Genomic DNA, 11,561 nt, shown 5'->3' on the forward strand with positions numbered 1-11,561 from the left:
GAGCTCATTAGTTTGAGTCCAGCTGTTTGGAAAAGCAAGCAAACGACTTTCTTTCAAATTCTGGTCACTAAAGGACAGTTGCCGTTATATGATTTGTTCCAGCAGTGCTGTCATAAGCAGTTTAACGTTTGAGAAGATCACTGGAGATGGTTAAGGTTATAAGACACCAAATAGAAATTGTAAATAGAGGGGGCTACAAATATAATGATATAATGGTAATGCCAAGATCTGATTATTAACCCGTCATTAAGGCTGAAAGATTATCATGACATCAAATTAAGCCCATGTGGAAACTGCAGTACAAAATGATACTTCTACAAGTTCTCAAACTACAAAGAACAAATACTAACATACAAACAAATACTTGCTAGAGATCCAGGGTTATGACAAAGACTTACCATCTTTGTCTTCAAAAGGAACAAATGGTGCTTCGTCTTTTCAGAGGATTTGTTGACGGTGACAAAATATTGAGTATCGACAGGATTCTCTTTTAAGTCTTTTTTCTGTGCTCCTCCTTTCTGGCAATTGTACCCAGTTAATGTAATAAAACATTGTTATCAACAGTGAAAATGACCTAATTTATCACAGAATATTTAACGATAAATGCTGAGATCATCAGTTCCACTCACCTCTCATTTCCTCCCTTTTTGTTCCCATATTTTATTCTACCTTTGCTTTGAGACTTGCTGTATTTTCCTAAAATTACCCATTCAATCCCTTTGTTGTGCCTGTCATCGTATTTTTGTTCTTCTTTCCTTGCCTTTTTGCGATGCCTCACCTCAACTTACTGTATTTCCTGCCCTGTCCTTTCCCATATTTTTCTAATCCCTCCCCTGCCATTTCATTCCTTTCCTCATATTACCTTTCTCCTCATGTATCTGTCTTTTCTCTCTTATCCTTTGATCCCTGGATCTCCCCTGACTCACATTCCTCTCTCCTGGTCCTCTTTAATGAGCATTGTCACTGTAAAATTGGCCTTGCAGTTGAAATATTGACAAACAAGATGCCAATCTGCCCAGAAAGCACTTTATAAACAGGACAAAGTAGCCAAAGAAAGCCAAGCTCCGTCTGGCTCAGATTGTTTGAATTAGAGCAATTGCGTCTTTTAGCCTCCCCTCTGCTCCCTCCTCACACACACACACACACACACACACACACACACACACACACACAGACATGTGCAAAGGATGAAGGAATTGTTACAATCCAGCTGCCTCCCATCCGAGGCTCGTCTGCCACTGCCAAGGGATGATGATGCTGCTGATGATGAAGTTGCACTGGACAGCATGCCAGTATTGGTCCCATGATGACATCACAGGCTGATGTCATGCAGACGGGTGTGGTGATTGGATGTGCATTTGTGTGTGTGTGTATGTGTGTGCACACATGTTAGGGCAGGGTGAAAGTATGCAGTGTCCTTTGGGGTTCTCCGCAGTCAGAGTTTTGGATGGACACTCAGTATTGCGTTTGTACTGGACAAGGAAAAGATTGAGGAAGAAAAGTAGAAGGAGAATGTTGACAAGCAGTTCTAAAAGAAAAGGAAAGATAAAAAGCAGTATGGAAAAGGATAAAAATCTAAAATGATTTAAAGGTGGAAATGGTAAAAGAGACTGGGAAATAGAACAACAATTAAGAGGCTACAGAAATACTAGTGGCTCTCTGAAGCTGCACTTAGGCTCAGCAGAGCTTTGAGCAACATGCTAACACTAGTATGCTCACAGTGACTGTGCTAACATGCTGATGTTTAGCAGAATCAGAATCAGTTTCATTGCCACGTATGTTTACACATACAAGGAATTTTTCTTGGCCTAAAGCAGGTCTGATGTTTACAATGTCCACCTTATTAATTTAGCATATAAATATATGCTCATATTTGCTAATTAGTAAACATTGAAGGCCGACGTGAATGCATGTAATCGGAAATCAAAGCAGTGAACAAATTAAAATTTGACCTGATGATGAAAAGTAAAAAGGGTCATTCAAATTATTACAATTCATTCTTAGGATAACATGAATGTGTGGAGCAAATGTCATGGCAATCCATCAAGTAGTTTAGGGGAGACATTTCAATCAAAACAACAATTGTTAACCTTGTGGGGCCTTTAGACTAAAAATCAGGAGATCACCAAAGTCTTTAGTTATGATCCTCTGGAGAGTATGAATATCTGTGCCGATCCATCCTGTGGAAAAGCTGTAGGTTTCATCTTTTGGGGACTATGAACAAAATGACTGATTGACCAACCAGCGTTGCCATCTCTAAAATCATTAGCACGGTGCAATTAGTGAAGATTGAAGTAATCATACTGTAAGTGAAAAGTGTATTCAAGCTGTAGTCAGGGATTGAGCTCAAAGCAGAACCAATGCACTACATACATCTGATTGCGTGTCTTATCTCCTGTAGTCTCCCGTGCTAGACACCAGAAGAGTGGGTCTTTCCTTAAAGCTTGGGTTTTTTTCCTTTCAGTAAAGGTAAACCCAGTGTCATTTCTTGGACTTTGGTTGGCCTTCTTGTGGCAGCAAATTGCAGCACAAACCTCCCACGCAGTCCAGAAGTGATAAGATCATATCAGCAGCTGTGGCCTTTCATAATTTGGTGTTGTCACAACAGTTGAAGAGAAACACAGTTATACTGTACTGACAGCATGTGATGTCAAATTCTAATAGGAGCTGGGTATCTGTGGAAATAGTAACAGTAGACCAGCAGGTAGACAAACTTGTTTTCTCAAAATAGAGGAAAGGACAATGAGTCTTTATCAGATAGCAGGATGGTGATGAGTCATGTGTGGGTGAAAGTAGGCCAGACTGGGAATGAGAGACACACCTCTCCTGCATATTTTCCCTTTGCATAATATGTATAGGTGCTGGTATAAGCATTCACATTATAGTTCTGAGAGTTGGCTCATGTGTGGGATTAGGCTGATAGCAGAAACATTATGTGCATGCAGAGGATGGAAGATAAGAGCTTGTTGTGATACCAGTTAGTCCAGGAGATGTTTATTTATCTATGGTCTGCTGGTATGTTACACACAGACAAAACTATGGTAGCTGTTTTCACTGGCAGGGTTGAAATGAGGTACCAAGTGGTGCGTTTCCTTAATTTTATTTTTACTTTAAACTGTGGATATTATACTTATTTTTCCTATATAGATACATATATACATTTATATGCATATATTGTTTAAACACTTGATATTGCATTGAACTGCTCTTTATTTTGGTCTTTAGGTAGAAAAATAGAAAACTGAAACCAGCTTTATTTTGTGGCTTAACAAGTCACACAATATTAGGCTTTTAGTCAAACATGTAAAACCTGATAAAATGAGTGTAAGATTTCTTGAAAGTTCTAAATATATTTTAGATTTTAATACATACAGCTGCTGATCTGAGTGTATCATAACTGTATGTTGCATAATTTAGGGGTTTGTTTTGCTGCTATGACGCAACTTCAAATATGGCCCCACAAACCCAGGAGGTTACTTTATAGACATGTAATTTACTTTTATAAGCCCAGCTTTAGTTGTTGAGAGTCAAAGATGAAGAAAGAAAACTAACTTTGCATGGTCCACTCGAGCAGAGCCCCACAGCGGAATGATAAAACATTATATGAGAAAATCTCGACACGGTTCTCTGGTGTACGTCTTTATAGGTCAAAATCTTAATGAATGTATTCCCAAAGTTGGATGTGTAGTATTGCCCAATGCGGAACCTGATATGTTATGGTAAACAGAGATTTACTGGTACGGTGCAGATTGTAAGTATTTGGACAGTGATATGACTTGGCTGTTCCGGCTTTACTCCAGTATTCTGAATATGAAATGAAACGATGACTGTGAGGTTAAAGTGCAGATTTTCAGTGTTTAGCTTGTTGAAGGTGTTCAGATCCATACTGGTGAGCATCGTAAGAGCATTCTTATGTATATCCTTTGTTTTTGGGCTTTTGGGCTTTATTTCTAAAAAAGGCTACAATTTCAGAACAGTTTATCTGATACGGATGTAAACCCCGCCAAATTAAAACTGAAAGTCCCCTCTTTCATCACATAGTTATCGCTTCAAATCTTCAAATCCAATGTGCTGGAGAGAGACAGCCAAAATACTTACAGATGGGAGACATTTTGAAATGACATGTAAGACAACTTTCTACACCAGTCATCAAACATGACTAAATGAATACTGTTAGAGCCAATTATATAATGGAGAGTTTTTTGTAAATAACTAATATTTTGTATTATTTCTAAGTTGCTAAGTAAAACTAGTTTTACAGTGTCATTGTAGGGCGCTCAATGAAGAGTGATACAGACTTCTCCAACTTCTGACGTTTCCTAACATCCCATGAAACGGCAAATTGTTGTTTTTACATTTTGGTTTTTGTACAGATTAACAAATGAGGTATAAAGTTTTACTTGCTGGCAGCTTTGGTTACCTTTGGACAGAGAGCTTCCTGCACTCGTGCTAAGGTAAGCAAACAATCTCCTGGCTGTAGCTAGCTCACATATTTAATGGGCACATGAGAGTGGAACCATTCAACTCATCCCACTCAGCAAGAGGGCAAATAAGTATATTTCCCAACATGTTGGATTTTTCCTTCAATGAGATTTTAACATCCCACAATGTCCCACACACATGCTTGCATGGCAGGTGAGGCAGACAGGTAGTGAGATCTGAAGTGGTTGATCACTTGCCAGCAGGGTGTGGGTTCACTTCCTCTGAGAGCACTTTGTCAAAAGTCTGGCAAAGGGCTCCACATCCTTTGGTGGGTGGAGAGGTGACGTTTTTAAATGAAGTGTCCCGTCATAGTAGATGAATGAGGGTGGGGACAAGAGATTTGGACTGGGCATGAACGTTGTTTGAGGCATGTCTGGAAGCATCGCTGGGTGTACTCAGATGGAAACACATCCAGCATGTATGAAGGGAACTTGTATTTGTGTGTACAGGCAGGCACATGGGTGTGTTCATTCCTTAATCATGGCTGGGCCCTACTTGTGTGTATCCCTCCAGCTGACATGAACTTCCTGTTGTAGTACTTGTCTTTTTATAGCCAGACTTAGACGCCCCTTGGCCCAGGACAGACATACAGACAAGCACTTCAAAATCACCTGCCAGTCTGAAGACATTCACTAAATGACAGCAGAGGAAAATGAAAGAAAACAGGGAGGATTAAGAGCTTTGAAGTAAATTTAGGAATGTTAAAATTCCATGAGGACAATCAGTAAAACATTTAAATCAGTCTGAGAGTCGCAGCTCAAGCCTTTACGTAACTTTTGCTCCATTTTGTTTCCCTTGAAGTACACTTATCTGAATCATGTCCCCTGTAAAAGGAGCCCTGTATTGTTTCTGAACAGAACAGTAACAAGATTAGAGCTGGCTTGGCTTTGTGTGTGTAATAACTCCACCTCTCTTGCATTCAAACACGGGCCTGGGTCACAGTTAAGAGGGAGAAAGGATAAAATAAAGCAACAGCAGCGCTCTTATCCGACGCTCCCCTCCCTTCTCCTTTCCTTCCTGCAAAATCAGATCTGAGCTCTGGCCTGTCTCTCCACCCGGCCCCCCAAGAGAAAGAGAGCGGTCTGTCTGTCCTCAGTGCTTCCTCCCCTGACTGACCAACACGGGTGGTGCTGCGAATGTTGCGTAACTACAGGTTGAAGGCACGATGCTATGAGGTCATCGTCCTGTGACCGACATTCTGCCTGCCGTCTCCACTCCAGCCGGGCTCAAGCTCCAGCCTGTTCCTCCCTTCCTGTGTGCATCCTGTAATGTAGTGAAAGTAGGTCTGAGTCTGAGGTTAAGTCATGGCACTGGGGAGGTGGAAACATTCACCTCGAAGCTGTTATTATGTCATAATTCAGCACACACACACACAAAAAAAACAAAACAAAAAGGAAACAAAGTTGGCCTTCTGACCAACGTCACAAAGTTAGCAGTTAGCATTAAGGCCGGAGCTACTGTAATAGGTTACCACTTTTAGTCACTTGTAACCTCAAGTGTCAGTATTGAACAAAGTGCTTGCTGAATCATCCAACAACTTTTCAAACTACTTCTGCCACACCTTTTGAGTTGCCTCTTGGTATCTTTCCTAAACCAACAATCGGATAAGCATGCCCACACCATTGAGTATTTGTCCATGTGTGTGAATATAAGAAAAATGGTCAGATTTCTCTCTCAAGCATCCTAGCAGTATGACTCTAGGGATGACAAAGTTTGTCCATGACTTTGAGTCAGACTGACTTTTCTACTAGTGCCACCAGGAGGTTGACGTTTTTGATGTTAAGTGAAATACCTTGACAGTTATTTGAGGGATAGGAATGAAATTTGGTACAGATGTCATGGTGCTGCAAGGTTGAATCCATATTATTTTGGTGACCTCCTGACCTTTCCTCTAGTGAAACCTGCAGATCAAACATTTTACTTATGCTGAGAAATATCTTACATCCTCTATATTAAATATGTTAAGGATATCCGCTGTACGCAGATAATGTATTCCTTTAATCAAAATTCCTTTGGATTTGATGAGTCCCTGACTTTTCTCTGGTGTCACAGCGAGGTTTTGGCATCTGGGTGATTATTGGCTGGATGGCCTTGAAATTTGGTGCAGACATTCATGACTCCATCAGGACAAATAGCAGCACTGTGGTGTCTAGCTTCATCATCACAATTAATCACACTCTCATCAGCTTCGGCTGATCTCTATTTAGCAAAATGTTAGCATGCTAACACTGTCAATTAAAATGGAAAACATGGTAAACATTATCCCTGTAAGTTAACATTGTTATTGTGAGCTTGTTGGCATGCTTAACTGTCACATTTACATTAAGTACTGCCTCACAAAGCAGCCAGGATGACTATAGACTCTTTTTTTTTTATTTCAATCATTACTTTGGTCACTTTTTGTGTGTGTGTGTGTGCGCGCGTCTGACTTCGACAGGTTTAGATGTGCAAACATTGCAACAACTTCCAAAAACTTACCATGGAACATCATGAAACTTCTCTGCTTTTGGATTGGTGCCTGTAATCTCTGTCGATATAAAACCGTGTCTTTGTGCTTATCGATCAAAACATCAGTGAACTCAAACAGGAAATGTTTTTTTAATGACCATGCTGTCCTTGTACCGTAACGCTCTGCTAGCCAATTATCTGCCAATAATTACATGCTCATGTGTATTTCAGAAATGGACCTTAGCTCTGAGCACAGTTGCTGGTCTTTAAACAGCGAGGGGGGACAAAGTCATAAAAGGTTTCATTTAGAAGCTCCTCAGGTGTTTTTTTGTCACTGCAGTCAGACTTATCTGATTATCTGTAGTCCACTTTAACATTTCCTCCAGCAAAGTGGAGAGCGGAGACCAAGTGGCGCACAGAAATGACGATAAGCATCAACTTGCTCCCCTCAGTGACAAAAACTGTCTCTGTTTCTCACATTTTCAGGCCGTGGTCCTCTGAAAAAAGGCCGCCTTTTGCAAAGGAGCTGAATAAGGCCCATTATGAAGTATCCAACAGAAAAAGCCATCACAGCATTTAGGTAAGGAATGACAAGTGGTCAGAGCATTTAACATCTATTTTAATTAACAAGCTTAATTTATGAGAAGTGGGTTTTCATTGCTTTTGCTTGGCTTCTTTCCTTTGCCATATTTCCATATTTAGAGTTTTTACAGCGATTCTAAAGCTGAGGTATATCAGTGCTTTTTCAGGTCTGAAAAGAATCCACTAATGTGTGAGCAAGCAGCTAAAGTCACTTTAACACCTAAAGTGAAATGAGAGAAGCCCCCCTAGACTCTCTGGTGTATTTTTAGTTAATGTGGGCACAGTATGTCACATGCAGTATGAGTCTGAGCTTAAATTTCTGCAATGATTTAAACCACCTAAGTCATATATTGCATTTTTACCATATCATTATTTTTGATATTTTCCATACTCCCTGAAGATGCCTGATCAGCATTTTCTCACTGTTCAGTGTTTCTACTTTCCTGTCCATTCACTGTTACTGAGCCAGTGTGTGTGTGTGTGTGTGTGTGTGTGTGTGTGTGTGTGCAGTTTAAGATAAAAGGCTGTTCCTATCTGTGGGCTGAGGGTGTGTACACCAGATCGGCACGCACATTATCGTCAAGTGAATATTTACTCTTTGGCCCTGTGCCCTAGCTTCTCTCTCACGATGGCATCTGACGTGGTTTCTGTGCCTTCAAGCTCACTTAACATGTCCCAACTATGGATGGTGTCAAACTCTGATCTGATCTGAAGTCAAATTTCTACATTCTTAAGGGGTTTTTCCTCAATTTTAGAAAATTACTAGAGCTGTGTTGTATATATGTCATATGGACAAGCTGATACAGTGACTGCTTTGATACTTTGTGAAGCCAAGTGTAATAGTATTGCTGGCAGCGTCCACCATGACATTATAATTTCAGTAACACCCTCATTATGGCTTAATGGGACTGTAAGAGTGACATAATACTACAGAGACTGTCAGCTCAATGGAAAACCCCCTCAAAAAATGATCTTTCTTTGACCCACAGTTGTGTTACTCTGTACACAGCACCTGAATTTCTTTTTTTTTTGCACTCTTCAAATCTTTCCCTCTAGTTCCATCATCCCCCTTTTTCCTCCCTCTGCATCCCCCTTTTCTCTTCTTGAGAACTCTTTCAACCCTCACATCTGTCTGTGTTTCCCCTGTTCCTGTTTGTTGTCTTGTTCTGTAGTTGCTTTACCAGTTTATCAGTTTCAGGCTCCTTTCTTTCTTACAAGTAAAAGGCTACACTGCGAGAAAGAGAGAAACTAAACAGTTTACCATTTCCATGGAGATGCATACATTATGATGTAACCTGGCTGCCACGGTGCGTTGCTGTTATTGTTTTTGAACACAGCAGTCATTTACACCAGCCTGGCAGTGGGTGCGAACAGCACAACAACGGGGATGAGGATGAGGATGAAGACAATAATAATAGTAAGAGTAATGGAATACTACTCTCAGATCTGTAGTGGTTGCTTACGCACATATCAGAATGAGTCACAGAGGGGAGGGTCCTCCCTCCCTCTGCAGCTTTGTGGTGAGGTATTAACATAGTGAGGAGAAGAAAAAAAAACTGGTTTGACAGACAGTTACACAATCTGGATTCTTTGTTATGGAATGCAAGTTAAGTCGGGTGGATGTGTTGATGAGAGGTATGAGTGCACATTGCGGTACCTTCATATTACGGTATATATGAAGAAAAATTAAACCAACAGGAAATGAGGAGAAATTTGGAAAAAAAAAAGAGGAAAGTCGTTATGGTATGTGAAAGAGATTATATTTTAATCTAATCTATCATCCATGAAATGAGGTTGCTGTGTACTTTACTATAAAGGATAATTATAGTTTATTACAGTTTGGGTCCTGTTTTCATATTTTTGACCCTTTGTGCAGACTGAAATGTATTTGATGGATTTCCATGGCATTTTGTGGGGACGTTTATGATCCCGTAGGGATGAACTGTAATCACTTTGGTGATTACCTGACTCTTCATCTAATGCAATCACTGGGTCAAATCTAATTGTTCAATACTTTGGTTTATGACCAAATAGCTGCAAACCATGGACAGGAATGTCACCAGCTGAGGCTGTCTAGTGCTGGGTAGCAAATGTTAGCATGCTAACATGCTAAACAAATATGGTTAACAAGTCAAACATTACACCCACTTAACATCAGCATTTTAGCATGATTTTTTCATTGTCAGGACGTTAGCATGCTGATGTTAGTTTTCGGTTTAGGAACAGCTTCACAGAGATGCTGTGTGTTCCCAGATCTTGGCAAATAACTTCTAGTCTAATTTTGTTATTACAAAGAGTAGTTGACCAGAATTAGGAAAAAAATACAAACAGGCTATAAGAAAACAACTGTAAAAACATCTTTCTAAATAAAGATTATTATAACGTGGCCATGTTTACAGTCCTCTGGAGCAGTCTGAACCCAGAGGGGAAACAGAGGTGAGCTGCTCCAAAAATAGCTTTATATCCTCCCTGCAGTGGCTACCAGCTCTGTGACAGAGGAGAAAAACCAGCACACTAAACTATAATCTTCTCAGGTATACAATACACTGCTTCTTTATTCACGTCTGCTTCAGACACACACAAGCACATGCACATGCTGAGCGAGGAGGTGAAGATACTCAAAGCTCCTGGGCATGTGTGAGCAGCATAACGCAACCGTTTAGGCCTAATGACACCTCAGTCAACCAGTACACACACACACACACACACTGTTAACTGTTCTTCTCTTCACGTCATCCTGCACATAGTGGATTCATCTCATGCACTTGTTTGCTCTAAGCTGAAAAGAGTCCCTTACTTATTTAGCAAGAAAATGCAAATACAAGGCCAGCTGAATAAGCCTATTATTGTTAAAATGGGTGTGCTTTAAATAGCAAAATTACTTTTTCTTGCTGTATGTGAACATGGTGACACTGGTGCCGAAGCCTCCAAGGCAAACAAAAAGTTGTATTTTTCCCTTAGCATTGAGAGCAGAGGTGTGTACGAGTGTGTGTGTGCACGCATATGCTTACATGGTGTTTGTATGCCCACGTCTTACTGGCTTTTTGTCAAGTTCCATAATATGTCGACATCTCACCACAGCACAGCGTCCTGCATCACATTTTCCCTGGTGCAGATGAAGCTAGCTCACGTCTGCCATGCATGTGAGCAGGCATACTGTACTGTAGCTTGGCATTGTCGGGTAGTGGAATAAGTCCATACACATTCTCTCCCACAGTCAACAACCTGGAGAGCTTCCACTCCAGCTATAAAGTCTTTAAACCAACGCAGGGCAGCAAGGTCACATAGTTAGAAACACAACCGCTGTGTGAGTCACACAGTTCTCTTAAAAAGTCTGGTGGCTCACTGGAAAAGCACAGAGTGAGGAAAAAAGTTAGATATGTTTTAAGATAATTATCCAAATCATTTTGAGTCTGTCAACTGATGAAAGCATTCATTTAAAACAATTGTGGAAGCACAGGATTCCTCCAACAAAACTGGCGTCTACTCAGAATCCAATTTGGCCTGTTCACGCAGGCAAAATGGCAACTTTGCAGCAAATTATGCGTTGAACACTGCAACTTGTGGAGGCAATGGCCAGCAAAACATGTTAAAAGAAACAAAAAAAAAAACACACACATTGTCTCACTTAAAATCTCACCATGCTCTCTCAGCTGCCATATGTCAAACAATGACGTGTGATTACCTGCTTTTCGTGAAAGTTTTTGGGCACCAGTTTCACATTTAGTGCTTGGATTTATGCTCAGGACTCTGCTCTGCTAAAAAAAATTCACATTTGATTGAGTACCACTCTGTGATCCGCTACCATTACAGCTCACAATCTCCTCCAATGGAGAGTATGCCCCTGACGGACAAACATGCATGCAAATTCAAGGCAGAGAGGAAAATAAAACGGGCTCAAGTCACAGCAAATAAATTAGTGGTTTAATAAATGTATTTGCCCATCTCTCAAAGACTAAAATTGATAGGTTAATATAGTTAAATATTTGTTGTTCTGTCGTGGCGAATGTTCAGTGTTCCCGTGCCAGCAGCTGAAAAATGAGAGAACC

At 40.5% G+C, this 11,561-nt stretch overlaps 1 long non-coding RNA gene across 2 annotated transcripts in view; it reads left to right on the top strand.

Annotated features, from left to right (window-relative positions):
- LOC124052048 overlaps positions 1-11,561 on the top strand; it is a 30,145-nt gene that overhangs the window by 15,015 nt on the left and 3,569 nt on the right. For both annotated transcript variants that reach the window (XR_006841918.1, XR_006841917.1), the window contains exon 5: positions 7,417-7,510. This is a non-coding gene — a long non-coding RNA (uncharacterized LOC124052048). The remainder of the gene's footprint in view (positions 1-7,416; positions 7,511-11,561) is intronic.

The sequence above is a fragment of the Scatophagus argus genome, chromosome 20 (assembly GCF_020382885.2).
Source record: "Scatophagus argus isolate fScaArg1 chromosome 20, fScaArg1.pri, whole genome shotgun sequence".
Classification (NCBI taxonomy): Eukaryota; Metazoa; Chordata; class Actinopteri; family Scatophagidae; genus Scatophagus; species Scatophagus argus.